This window comes from Podarcis cretensis, assembly GCF_951804945.1.
Source record: "Podarcis cretensis genome assembly, chromosome: 13".
Classification (NCBI taxonomy): Eukaryota; Metazoa; Chordata; class Lepidosauria; order Squamata; family Lacertidae; genus Podarcis; species Podarcis cretensis.
In genome coordinates, this window is record NC_137182.1 from 43,079,888 (window position 1) to 43,093,029 (window position 13,142).

Sequence of the window (13,142 nt, forward strand, 5' to 3'; positions counted from 1 at the left end):
CTGTACTTGAGCACTAACCATGATTGTCTGGATGGTGGATAGAGAGATAGAAGTAAAGCAGCCTCTGACCTTTGCCTGGCTTGAAGGCAGTCTATTGTGCAAAGGCAAGAGTCCCCATCATCATCATCATCATCATCATCAATTATTATTTAAACCCCGCCCATCTGGCTGGGTTTCCCCAGCCACTCTGGGAGGCTCCCAACAGTATATTAAAAACAAGATAAAACATCAAACATTAAAAACTTCCCTAAACAGTGCTGCCTTCGGGTGTCTTCTAAAAGTCAGAGAGTTCTTTATTTCCTTGACATCTGATGGGAGGCCGTTCTGCAGAGAAGGCCCTCTGCCTGGTTCCCTGTAACTTTGCTTCTCACAGTGAGGGAACCACCAGAAGGCCCTAGGCGCTGGACCTCAGTGTCTGGGTTGGATGATGGGGGTGGTGCCACTTCTTCAGGTATACTAAGCCAAGGCTGTTTGGGCTTTAAAGGTCAGCACCAACACTTTGAATTGTGCTTGGAAATACACTGGAAGCCAATGTAGGTCTTTCAGGACTGGTGTTATATGGTCTTGGTGGCCACTCCCAGTCACTAGTCTAGCTGTCACATTCTGGATGAGTTGTAGTTTCCAGGTCACCTTCAAAGGCCCATGTAGCCCCATGTAGAGTGCACTGCAGTAGTCCAAGTAGAACTAGTCCATCCTCTTTCCCTTCTGACCCCAGCAACCAATGGAATGTTCTACCCAGATGGTCATGTTCAGGACGATTGATTAATGGTCCTTTGCAATGGGCAGTGCTTTTTTTCTTTAAAATGTTTAGGTGTACTCTCATTTCCCTACTCATATTGAAATACTGCCAAACTTAGATTTACAAAATGTAAACAGCCTCGGTCCAGTATACCTGAAGGAGCGTCTCCACCCCCATCATTCTGCCCGGACGCTGAGGTCCAGCGCCGAGGGCCTTCTGGCAGTTCCCTCATTGCGAGAAGCAAAGCTACAGGGAACCAGGCAGAGGGCCTTCTCGATAGTTTAGGAGTACTCTCATTTCCCTACTCATATTGAAATATTACCCCTCAATAATGGATGAGAGTTGATCCTTGAGGGATTGGAGAGGAGGTAATGATTCCAGAGAGCTGTCCATCAATCACAGAAGGCACAGTTGGGAATGACAGTTGCTGTCTTAGAGTTTTTTCTTGCAGATGTAGCTGTTGAGTTGGTTGCAGTTTCTATCATTCCATTTCGCAAAACTGTAAATGGTTTCTTTAAAAGAGAACAAATGACAGCATTAGGTCCAGAAGTTAGGAGGCACATGAGGAATAAATAGTCCAGATTAATTTTGCTTTCTGATCTGATCACAGCTTAACCATTTCTTATAAAAATGCTGTGGTGAGGAGTATACACAACTCAGATTTTAGCCTGGCAACCACTGTTTTCAGAATACAACATGAATGTGATGGTTGTTGTTGTTACAAATTGCATACCACCCTTCACCCAAATATCCCAGGGCAGTTGTCATGTACAATTTGCTATCCAGATCGACAGCATTTCACACGAGAAATTCAAGCACATAACGGGAAGTGTAGGTTTTCACAAATAATCCACTTAAATAAATAAACAAATGTAGGAGCATGTTCTTGCCCCCTCATCTAGGGTGAATGCAGGATAAGTGGTCAATTAAAAGATCATTTGGAGAAACCCTAAGCTGGCAAAGGATCAACCCTAAGCCGGAAACCCTAAACAGGCAAAGGATCAAACACAGCCAAGCCGGCAAAGGATCAAAAACTGCCAAAATCTGCAGTTCATACATGAGTTCTCTAGGGAGACAGCGAGAGCCATGAAATGTTTTGCGAACCCAGACTCAGATCTGTTTCAGAACTGCAGTCTATTCTACTTTTCCACACAAAGATTACTTCCCTCTTCTCCTGGTGGGAGGGGAGAATTTGGTATAACTGTCACATTCTCAGCTCCCACGGAGACGCTTCACTGGAACATAAAGTGACCAACTCTCATTTGTTAAGTCTGAGATGCTGGACAGGTATTGTTCCAGGGCAAGGATAGCCCTACTCAAAGAAATCTGATAGGAGCCCAAAAGATGTAAATTAGAAACATTAGAGAGAACTTTCTGTGAGCAAGATCTGTTTGGTTTTGCAGCCAACCATCAGGACAGGGACGCGGGTGGCGCTGTGGGTAAAAGCCTCAGCGCCTAGGGCTTGCCAATCGAAAGGTCGGCAGTTCGAATCCCCGCGGCGGGGTGCGCTCCCGCTGCTCGGTCCCAGCGCCTGCCAACCTAGCAGTTCGAAAGCACCCCTGGGTGCAAGTAGATAAATAGGGACCGCTTACTGGTGGGAAGGTAAACGGTGTTTTCGTGTGCTGCGCTGGCTTGCCAGATGCAGCTTTGTCACGCTGGCCACGTGACCCGGAAGTGTCTCCGGACAGCGCTGGCCCCCGGCCTCTTGAGTGAGATGGGCGCACCAACGCCAGAGTCTGTCAAGACTGGCCCATACGGGCAGGGGTACCTTTACCTTTACCTATCAGGACAGGACAGGGCATTGGCTCTAAGGAGAAAGGAATGAAGCAGTAAGAAGGTTGTTCTTTATGTGAAATCTCATTTTAGCTATACTGCTAAAAGGGTTGACTGCTTTGAGCAATCAAAGATAATTTTGAAACCAATTAATATTAATATGCATTTCTACAATGCAAAGTGGAACGTATTTTCCCCACATTCCTAGTTGAAGGTGACCACCACCTCTGTTCTGACATTGTGGCTGCTGTTTCATACTTAGAGGAACCGAAATCAGATTTTTCACATATAAGGAAGCTCAGCCTTAGAGAAAATAGGAGCCTATCGGCACTCCTTAGATGCTAGAAGTCATGGTGATTTGTTCCATGAATATTTCCTCAAAATCATGCAGCAGTTGTCTTCATAGAGATGACTCAGCTAGCCATAGTCCATCATTTTGTCTCTAGAGTGTCCTAAGGAAACACTACAGAGGAAGAGTGCATGTTCTGGAAGCTGAGCAATAGAGGCAGTACAGGATTCCTTTTGGTGTACCAACCTCCCTACTGTACCAAGGATTCCCTGCCTGAGCTGCTTCAGGTCGTGGCAGATGTTCTCCTGGAGACACCTAGTTTGGTTGTTCTAGGGGATTTTAACATCCATGGTGACACGATCTTACAAGGGGCGCTTGGGACTTTGTGGAAAGCATGGCCTCCATGGGGCTTTCCCTATGGCCCAACTCATAGTTGCAGTACTTGGCTGCCCCCCCCCCACCCTCTCATGGGCCTGGATGGGAGTAATAATCTACACCAAGGAAATTCAAAGCACATTCCACACAGAGGAATCTTAGAAAAAGGGAAATGTCAGAAAACATTACATGCGTGGAAGCATAAGCAGAATATAAAGCAAGCAGTTATTATTAGGGGAATGTATATTTTTAAGAGGGGTGAACATACAACTTTAAACCACAAGATGAGGAAGCTGTTGTGTGCACAAATTGCACATGTAAAAGTGACTCCAGTTTAGCTCTTACTAAATCCTACTACAAAAGGGGGGGGAGCTTAAGATGCATTTATGTAAAAGTCTATGCGAAAAGATTATAGCAGGCAAAAGATTATAGCAGGCAAAATAACAATTGGAACAATTGTTTAAATCTACCGACGCTGCAACACCAACCCAGCTACTTAAAGTTCATGGTGTTCCCAGGTGTACAGCACTTTAACCTAAAGGTTAGGAAATAAATCTTATATCCCGTTCTCTTGTTGAGCTACTGGTGGCACTTGGTGAAGACTTTCAGAAGGATTTTAAGGGAGTTTATACAAAAGGGAGATGGATGGATGGATGGATGGATGGATGGATGGATGGATGGATAGATTGATTGATTGATTGATTGATTGATTGATTGATTGATTGATTGATTGATACCCCACCTTTCCACCAAGGAGCTCAAGGCAGCATCCAGCCTCCTTCAGTCAGTCCTCTCATCAATCCTGTGAGGCAGGCTAGGGTAAGAGACTGAGACTGACCCAGGGTTTCCCAATGAGCTTCACGGCTGAGTGGGAATTTGAACCCTGGTCTCTCAGTGCTAGTCTGGAGCTCAGATTCATACCATTGAGTCCCTTACTCACATCTCACTTTAGCCAGAAACTTAACTGAGCTTGTACAAATATCCTATCTTCTTTGCCTCCTCTCCCTGACCCTCAACAATGGTCCAAGCTTCTTCTTTTATATTGGTTTTTTATTGGGTTTTACAAACAAGAATGATGCATGGTGACTGGTTTGTATCAATATTCACATGGTTATGTGATCATGACTAGATAACATCCACCACAACATTTGCAGATAAGAATTTGCAAGGATATACAGTACATCATTCATTTGAACTCCAAGCTGTTTCACAAAGCACCCTCTGGTGGCAAATGGAAAGAAAGCATTTACACACCCACTTTATTTTCCCCCCAGGTATCTCTTTCAGGCAGCGGTCGCCCACGATGATGCCTCTCAAGGGATTTGGCCTTGTGCTCCTCACCTTTCTGGTGTCTGTTCTGGCACTGGGAGCCTATTGTGAAACCCCCTATGAGAAGTTCCTAAGGCAGCACTACGATAATCCCAAGAGCAACGTTGGAAAGCAGTATTGTGACGTCATGATGAAAAGACGTGGGCTGGACAGACCATGCAAGGAAGTGAACACCTTCATCCACGGCACCAAGAATAACATCAAATCTGTGTGCACTGAATCTGGAGGGGAGGATTATGGGAACGGGCTGAGGATTGCTCTACGCCCCATCACTGTCACCACCTGCAAGCACAAAGGCGGCTCAACTCGCCCACCTTGAAAGTACTCTGATAACAAGTCATCCAGATACATTGTCATTGCCTGTAATCAGAATAATGAGCCTGTGCACTTCGATGAAAGCATCATCGTTACAGCGTAAGATTTCCAACGCCCAGATCCAAATATTCAGCTTTTTAACAATTATGCCATCCCTTGCAACTCCACTGAAAATCCCCCCCTTCAAGGACAGCTGAAGGGAGGGCATGACATCGAGCCAAGGTAAAGGCCCTCCAGCACTTAGGGACTTCGAGTTTAGCTAGATATACCATAGGGGAGGCAGAGTACCTGTAAGATTCATTGGCAATAAAAGTTGAGGTCCTGGCTAGATCCAACTGGCGCTCAGTGTTTGCAACACGTTTTATGAGAGCAGGTAGGCTACAACCATTTCCTGCCAGGAATTATACTACACGGTGGCATATGGTTATTCCAAGTGAATTATCGGGGGGGGGGCATGGTGTCTGCTGGGAGATGTATAGGAGGTTTTTTTATGCTCATGACTGCAGCAAAACCAGGTTTCAGCAAGAAAGGTATAGCAGTCAAATATTAGGGTGGGGAGCTGTCACCACTGCCTTTCTCCTTTTTTCCATTTCCCCATCCCCCAAATGTCTAGATTTTCTCCTTCCATTTAACCCCCACCCATATGGTATTCACAATATAGAGCGCATATGGTTTAGCATTAATGTCTAGCAGCTTGGAATGCTTCCCCCAACACTTTCGCAATTCTGGTTCCCCACTCAGTTCTGTCCCAGTGTGCAGAGTTCATGTTTATAGACACAGCCAGATGTCATCATGTGGTCAGGCACAACAACCCCAGGGCTGCTTTAGAGCACATTCCACAGGATGCCTAATAAATAGTCATCTTGCCGTTTGTGGCTCTGTGGGTGCTTTGAGGCCGAGAGTAAATATAATGGAGAATGTAAACTCCCTTGTTTGGGAGACAAATGTTCCCCTTGAATGTGTATGGGGATATTCAGACCCACATAGAAATCTAGCTTCCTAGTCAGCTTGGAAGTTTGTTGGAAACCGAGAGAGAGAGAAATCTTCAAGTGGTATTGTTATCAATAGAACATCAAGATGTGTCTCTGCTGGAGGTATCCCCCTGACCATTTTTGGGACCCCCTTTTGGCAATGGCCCCCTGACGGTGATTGGCTAATTGTTGCGGCTAGGCGGGAACCTCAAGGTATCCAGCTTAGGGGGGAGGAGGGTCAGCAAAGCCAAGCTACCTAGCCAGGAGTCTCATAGTCCCGGGGGAGGCTGTGTGCGACCACGCAAAAGCCGCCCGCCCCCCCAGTTAATGTGGGGAACGGTCATTGTGCCCTCCTGGACCCCCTCCTAAGAAACCATTCCATTTCATTTATTGAATTTATATACCACCATATACCCAGAGGTTTCAGGGCGGTTCACAAAAAAAGATCACAATATACAAAATAAAAATAAAAACAATACTGCAATAACACCCCCACCAACCCCCCCAAAGAGCCATATTTTAGAGGGTAAGAACTTTGCTTGTTCTGAGACCTGAGGACCTTAGCAAAACAAATACTTCACCCTGTAATTTTTATAATTATTGATCAGCATCACTACTTTTAAATGTCCCATGGCAAATCAAATGCCAGGCACAATATAAGCCACAGAAACAGCCCTTTCCAAATGTGATGGTCCTGTGTTGTAGTCTATATAGGCACCTGTCCTATCACATTACATAAATTCAGTAAGGGAGGTAGATTTGAGGCAAGTACATGCCTCCATGCAGCCAAGTTTCCTTATACCTTCAGCCAAGACTGAAATGCTGTTAGTGACTATAGGTAAACATGATGGCTTCCAGTTCAGCCCAAGAATGGTTAGTACCCCACCTGCTTTTCCTGCTGTTGCTGATGCATTGTTCTTCTAGCAAGCATTTGAGCTCTTGCAGTTTGAGAAAAACAATTCAAACCAATTCATATGGTCCTCCAGCAGACATGATCATCGGTGAATTTATATCCATTACGATAGCAAACTTCAGAATGCAGAAATTTATGGAGCACCCACAATCCTCTGCACTATATGCTCAGTAAGTAGTTACTTATTTACAGGGAATTTTCTGTTGGGTCCACAGATTACTCATGACTTGATGAAATAAACGACTGCATCGGGTTCTGTCTTCGGTTCTCCTGTCAGCCTTCACAAGGAACATTCAGATTTTTGTCCCACCACTTGAGTTAGCAGAAATAAACTCATCATCATCAGTCTAAGGCACCATATGTGACCTAAACAAATCCTTCTATACCACAGTGTTTTTCAGAGTTATCTTTCAAGTAAGATATTCATTCATTTGAAAAGAATTAAGAAGTACATATTCATAGTCCTACAATACAAATTTGGACTTGCTTGAAATGCTATTCTACTCCCCCCCCCCCCGCAGTTAATTGTGGTGTTTCTGTATTGTTACACCGAAGTGGAACTACCTACAACTTGATATTATTTTACATGATACCGAAAAATTCACCTTTTCATTTTGAGTCTGATAAACTGCAGTTCCCTCCTTTTCCCTCAAAGATCAAAGCCCAGCAATAGGGACACATTAACTTGAAAACAAGTCCCTTCGTTGTGTTCAGTGGGTACAAGGCCAGAATCCTGTTGCAATCTATGGGGATTCCAAAGTGCTTAAGTGTAGCTACTATATTGCCCCTGCTTTTTGCCCATATGAGCCCCATCCACAACCCAGCTGAAGTTTACAAGCTACTTCAGACCCATAGATGTTGCAACCCATCCCCGTGCCAAAATTTTCTTGCAAGTAAGCCTTGTTCAGTTCCATGGGCTTTGCTCCACACCCCAAACATGCATCAGCTTTTAGCCTGACAGTGCAAATCTAGGCATACCTACTCGAAGTAATCACCACTCAGCTTAGTGGTGCTTACTCCCAGGTAAGTGGCTGCAGCCATACTGCAGCTTAAATCGGATTTTTGTGAAAGGCAGTTCCACAGAGCCCAATGGGATGCTTCCTCTCAAATAATTGGGATCAAGGAGAGCTTTCCTTAACACATCTTTACATGGGAATAAGCAATTTCCAGTGGAAGGTTGTGTGATCACACCCTATAATCCCTTGCAGGATTATATGGGAAGCGAATCCCATTGAATAAAAAAAGAAGAGGAAGGTTTTGCTTCCCAAGTTGTTTTTAGGTTTTTTTTAAAAAAGGAAAGCATATCTATAAGGCTTAGATTCAAGGGCTGCTAAAAAGACATGTGTTAAAGCACACTGAGTTGTTTCCCAGGTTGAATTGAGAACACATTCCCATGAATACTTCATGGTGGACAAAGCAGCAGAACAAGAGGTAGGCATCGACATTGCATATAAGAAAGAGGCAAAGGGAGTGTTGGGAACATGCAATGATTTAAAGGTAAAGGTAAAGGTACCCTAGACTCTAGGGTTGTGCGCCCATCTCACTCAAGAGGCCGGGGGCCAGCGCTGTCCGGAGACACTTCCGGGTCGCGTGGCCAGCGTGACAAGCTGCATCTGGGGAGCCAGAGCTGCACACAGAAACACTGTTTACCTTCCCGCTAGTAAGCGGTCCCTATTTATCTACTTGCACCCGGGGGTGCTTTCGGACTGCTAGGTTGGCAGGCGCTGGGACCGAACAACTAGAGCGCACCCCGCCGCGGGGATTTGATGCAATGATTTACTCAGTATTAAATCCCACTGTGTTGGTGATTTTGAACCTAGTTAAGTGGGGAAAGAATTAGAGCCTGACTGAACTTGGCAGGTTAACTGCTTTTTGTTTCTGGGTTTCCAATATTCAACCTCACCAATTCATTCAGTACGTTTCCAAGCACAATTCAAAGTGTTGCTGCTGACCTTTAAAGCCCTAAACGGCCTCGGTCCTGTATACCTGAAGGAGTGTCTCCACCCCCATTGTTCAGCCCAGACACTGAGATCCAGCGCCAAGGGCCTTCTGGCGATTCCCTCATTGCGAGAAGTAGGGTTACAGGGAACCAGACAGAGGGCCTTCTCGGTGGTGGCGCCCACCCTGTGGAACACCCTCCCTTCAGATGTGAAGGAAATAAGTAGCTATCCTATCTTTAAAAGACATCTGAAGGCAGCCCTGTTCAGGGAAGTTTTTAATATTTAACGCTGTATTGTTTTTAATACTTGATTGGGAGCTGCCCAGAGTGGCTGGGGAGACTCAGCCAGATGGGCAGGGTATAAATAAATTATTATTATTATTATTATTATTATTATTATTATGAGCACAACAATGGATCTCCTTGAATCTACCATTTACATTCTGAACATCTAATCATAATATCTTAGGAGACTGCTGTAGTATCATTAGTTTGAATAAAATGTTATTGTCCTGTAGGCTGAAACATCCAAGTGAAAGACATGCATGAATCAAAATGAAAACTTCAACACGGTTTCTTTTCTGTCATGTTTGCAGTCATTCTTTGTCTCATTGCAGAGTCCTCCCAAAAAACTACCAGCATGTTCTTGCTTTCATCTTTGCAATGCAAGAGATCAACAAGAATGACAAATTCTTATCCAACATCACACTGGGATCAACATTTTATGAGAATGCTTTTAATCCTTCGCAAACTTGTTGGAACACTCTTGCTCTTCTTTTCATGGGACAACAAAATCCCCTCAATTACCACTGTAATGGGGAAGATAAATTAATTGCCGTCGTTGGAGGGCTCACCTCCCAAAACTCCATTGAGATGGCCAATATATTAAACACCTACAAGATTCCACAGGTATGTGTGTAGATACATAGATACAACCACAAGGGCAGACATACACAGAAAACCCCAAAAGAGCATCCAGGTTAGTTTTTAATCCCATTACATTATGTTTTCTACACTTGTGTCCTACATTAGACTTGATATGAGTACTGTCACTGTGTTAAAGCCTCCTAGCGATGTGTTGCCTACACTGCCATCTCAATTACAATTGGGATTTCAGCGGGGGGGGGGAATAAACCCATAATACTAATCATTCAATCTCTGATTCTTCCAAACCTGTTCATGCCGCAAAGCTTATAATCACGGGAGCATGCAGCCTCCTGCTTAGAAACTTCTCCTAACCTGAGATGTAATAATGTCAGTGGTGTATACTTAGAAAAGTAAGAGCAGGTGGTTAACCACAACAATAGAGAAGTATTCTTTCTTTGAAGAAATAGATGGTCTGTGGATTCTTAAAAATATAAATAATTTCCCTTTAGCTCAGCTATGGCTCCTTGGATCCAGTGCTGCATGACCAAAGGTGCTTCCCTTCCTTCTTCCAAATGGTCCCCAATGAAGAAGCTCAGTATGATGGCATTGTCTGGCTACTCAGGAAGTTTGGGTGGAACTGGATTGGCCTCCTTGTTTCAGATGATGACAGTGGAGAAACCTTCCTTCGTACTCTCAGACCAAGGCTTTCCCAGAAAAATCTCTGCATTTCTTGGACATTGGTGATCCCACTAGTGACAAAATTTTTACCTAATGAGCTAGTTCAACAAAAATTGAGACCAATCATGTTTGTTCTCACAAAGAGGGAAATGAATGTGATTCTTGTCTATGGCGACAGTCAGTCTCTAGAGGGTTTGAGACTGGTTTTAATCTCCCGTGAGGTTTTCTCTATGTACCCAGTGGAGAGGGTGTGGATTACAACAGCTCAATGGGATTTCACTGCAGTGCTGGTTGGAGGCAATTTTCCTTCAAAATCCTTCAATGGCACCTTGTCATTTACACTCCATTCAAATCCAGTTCCAGGGTTTCAGGACTTTCTACAGACCATAAATCCATGGCAGCCAAATCTTTATTTCATCAAGCAGTTCTGGGCCAGTGCATTCCTCTGTTCATTCCCAGATCACAATCTAATTGTGACAACTAAGGAACGCTGCACTGGGAGGGAGAAACTGGAGAAACTCACTGGACCTGTGTTTGAAATGGAAATATCCAGCCAGAGCTACACCATCTACAATGCCGTCCATGCAATAGCACATGCTCTCCATAGCATGTATTCCTCAAGAGCCAAACGGAAAGTACTGGGTGAGAAAGGGAGACAGCATAAAGTTAAGCCCTGGCAGGTATTGTCAACTACTCTCATCTGTGTTAGAAGCACAGGAGTTATTATTACTGGTTCATATGTTTCACAGCTGAGCCTTGGCGTAGAGGAGAGACCTTGGGGATTTTCACTGGTGAGCTCTATCATTGGGAGGGACTTGATCTCAGTTAAAGGCCACATGCTTTGGAAGCTACACATTCAAAGCTCTTTAAATTAATCCATCCAGGATTCTCCTACTTGGGGCTGCACAAGGATGAGGGGTGTCCTCTGTTATAAGAACTCGGTTGAAACCTTGAATGTATGCCAAATAGAACTGTGGCCATTCAGAGTAGACAGTTCTGGGCTACAGAGAACAATGGTTTGACTCAGCAGAAGGCAGTTGCATATGTTAATGGAGGAGGTTTTTGAATTACCCAGAATCCATGGCAAGTCGAAAAGTATACCAAGTCATGTCTCTTAATATTGGAACTGGAAAGGCTTACAGCTCAATGGCAGAACATCTATTTTCATTCAGAAGGTCCCATGTTCAACTCCCAACATCTCAAGATCATGATGGGAAAGACTCTGAAACCCTAGAGAGCCAATAGCAACCAGTGTAGAAATGACTGGGCTATATAGAGCAATGATTTGACTCCCTGCAGGGCAGCTTTCAGCATCCTAGAACATACTGATGAATGGTAGTAAAAAGCCAAAGGTCCAACTGGGAAATCGAAAAGAGAGTGTATTAGCCTCCAAGGTCTTTGTTTTTTCCCCCTCTTGCAATCTAGCTTCACTCCTTCCTGAAGAACATCCACTTCAACAACAGTGCTGGGGAAGAAATCTCTTTGGATGAGAAGGGGCAGCAGGCAGGTGGCTATGATCTCCTCAACTTGGTCACATTTCCCAATGAGACCTTCCAGAGAGTCCGAGTGGGGAGGGTGGACCCTCAGGCCCCCCCAGGAAAAGAGTTCACAGTGGATGGAAGTGCCATCGCATGGAATCCCAAGTTCAAGCAGGTGGGTGGGTCTATTTCTTGTTTTAATCATCATCCATCATCATTATCTTTTATGAGAAGATCAGGGGATCCAGGAAAACAGAAATGGCTACAAAGGAGAGAAGCTCTGGTACTCACTGATGAAATGCTGTTTTTGTTGCTTTGTTGATCCAGAGCCAGTCTGAAGCTAATTCAGATATCAGGATTAAAGAACAAGGTCTTTCTGAGTGAGGAATTGGCAAGTGTTTAAAGCTCTTGAAAAGGGACTGTTGTGCTCTAAAATGCGTTGTTGCCAACAATCTCTGCCATCCGGAGCCCAGGTAGAAAGAAAATTATCCACCACCTGAAGTGTGTGGTCACTAATGTTGATGGATGGAGTGCTGGTGATATCCTGTCCCAGGATGTTGGTCTCCATCAGGCTGAGCCATAATGTGTGGGATGAAAGCATCCAAAATGCTAAGGAAAGTCCTGGTGCACAGAAGGTTATAAAACCCTGTGCTGTCATATGTCTGAGGCAATTAACTGACGGATTGATTGAATTTATATACTGCCCAATACCCAGAAGTCTCAGGGATGTTCAGAGATTAAAACCAACATATAAAAAACACATTTTAAAAGGGCATAGTTATGTCAGTTTGTACAGTTATGGCAAATATGAGCAGTCTAAACAGTTAGAGCAACAGGAATATTCTGTTGTGCTTCTGTCAGTCTGTAACAGTATTTATCTTAGATAAAAATCTATGTAAAATATATTAGCAATGTAAGTAACACCTACATGCATTGTATATATTAATCTGCAACTTCAAGTACACTAAATAAAAAATTATTCTTATTTAAACTTTAAAAGAGAGCGTCTCTAGGAGGAAATCAGCATTGGGTTATGAGGAATCAATTTATCAAGGAGAAGGTTGGCACTACCTTCTGTTTGCCATTCAGACATGTGCTGGGCTGGCCAAATGGATAAGTGACAGCACAAAGTATCTTTATCGGGGGGCCTGATGCTTGCCCACGGAGCATATGCTTGACAGCCATCCTCTAATTTCAGTGCTGTGACTTTTCTGCTGCAAAGCAGACAGAAATGGCAATAAGATTTATTCCATTCAAAATGCCTTGCTTGTCATTACCATTAGATGCTGCCCATTTCCACCTGTGTTGAGAGCTGCCACCCTGGACAGAGTATGTTTCCACAGCAGGGAAAGCAAATCTGTTGCTATGACTGTGTTCAGTGCCCTAAAGGGAGGATTTCAGTCCAGAAGGGTAAGTGAAGGAACCCAAGTCAACTGGAATTCCCATCTTCCTCTCCAACACAGACATTCATGTTTC

The 13,142-nt window shown here is 44.1% G+C and overlaps 1 protein-coding gene across 1 annotated transcript in view; it reads right to left on the reverse strand.

Annotated features, from left to right (window-relative positions):
• Window positions 1-13,142, reverse strand: part of LOC307201264 (angiogenin-3-like) — a 346,417-nt gene that overhangs the window by 191,596 nt on the left and 141,679 nt on the right. The window lies entirely within an intron of this gene.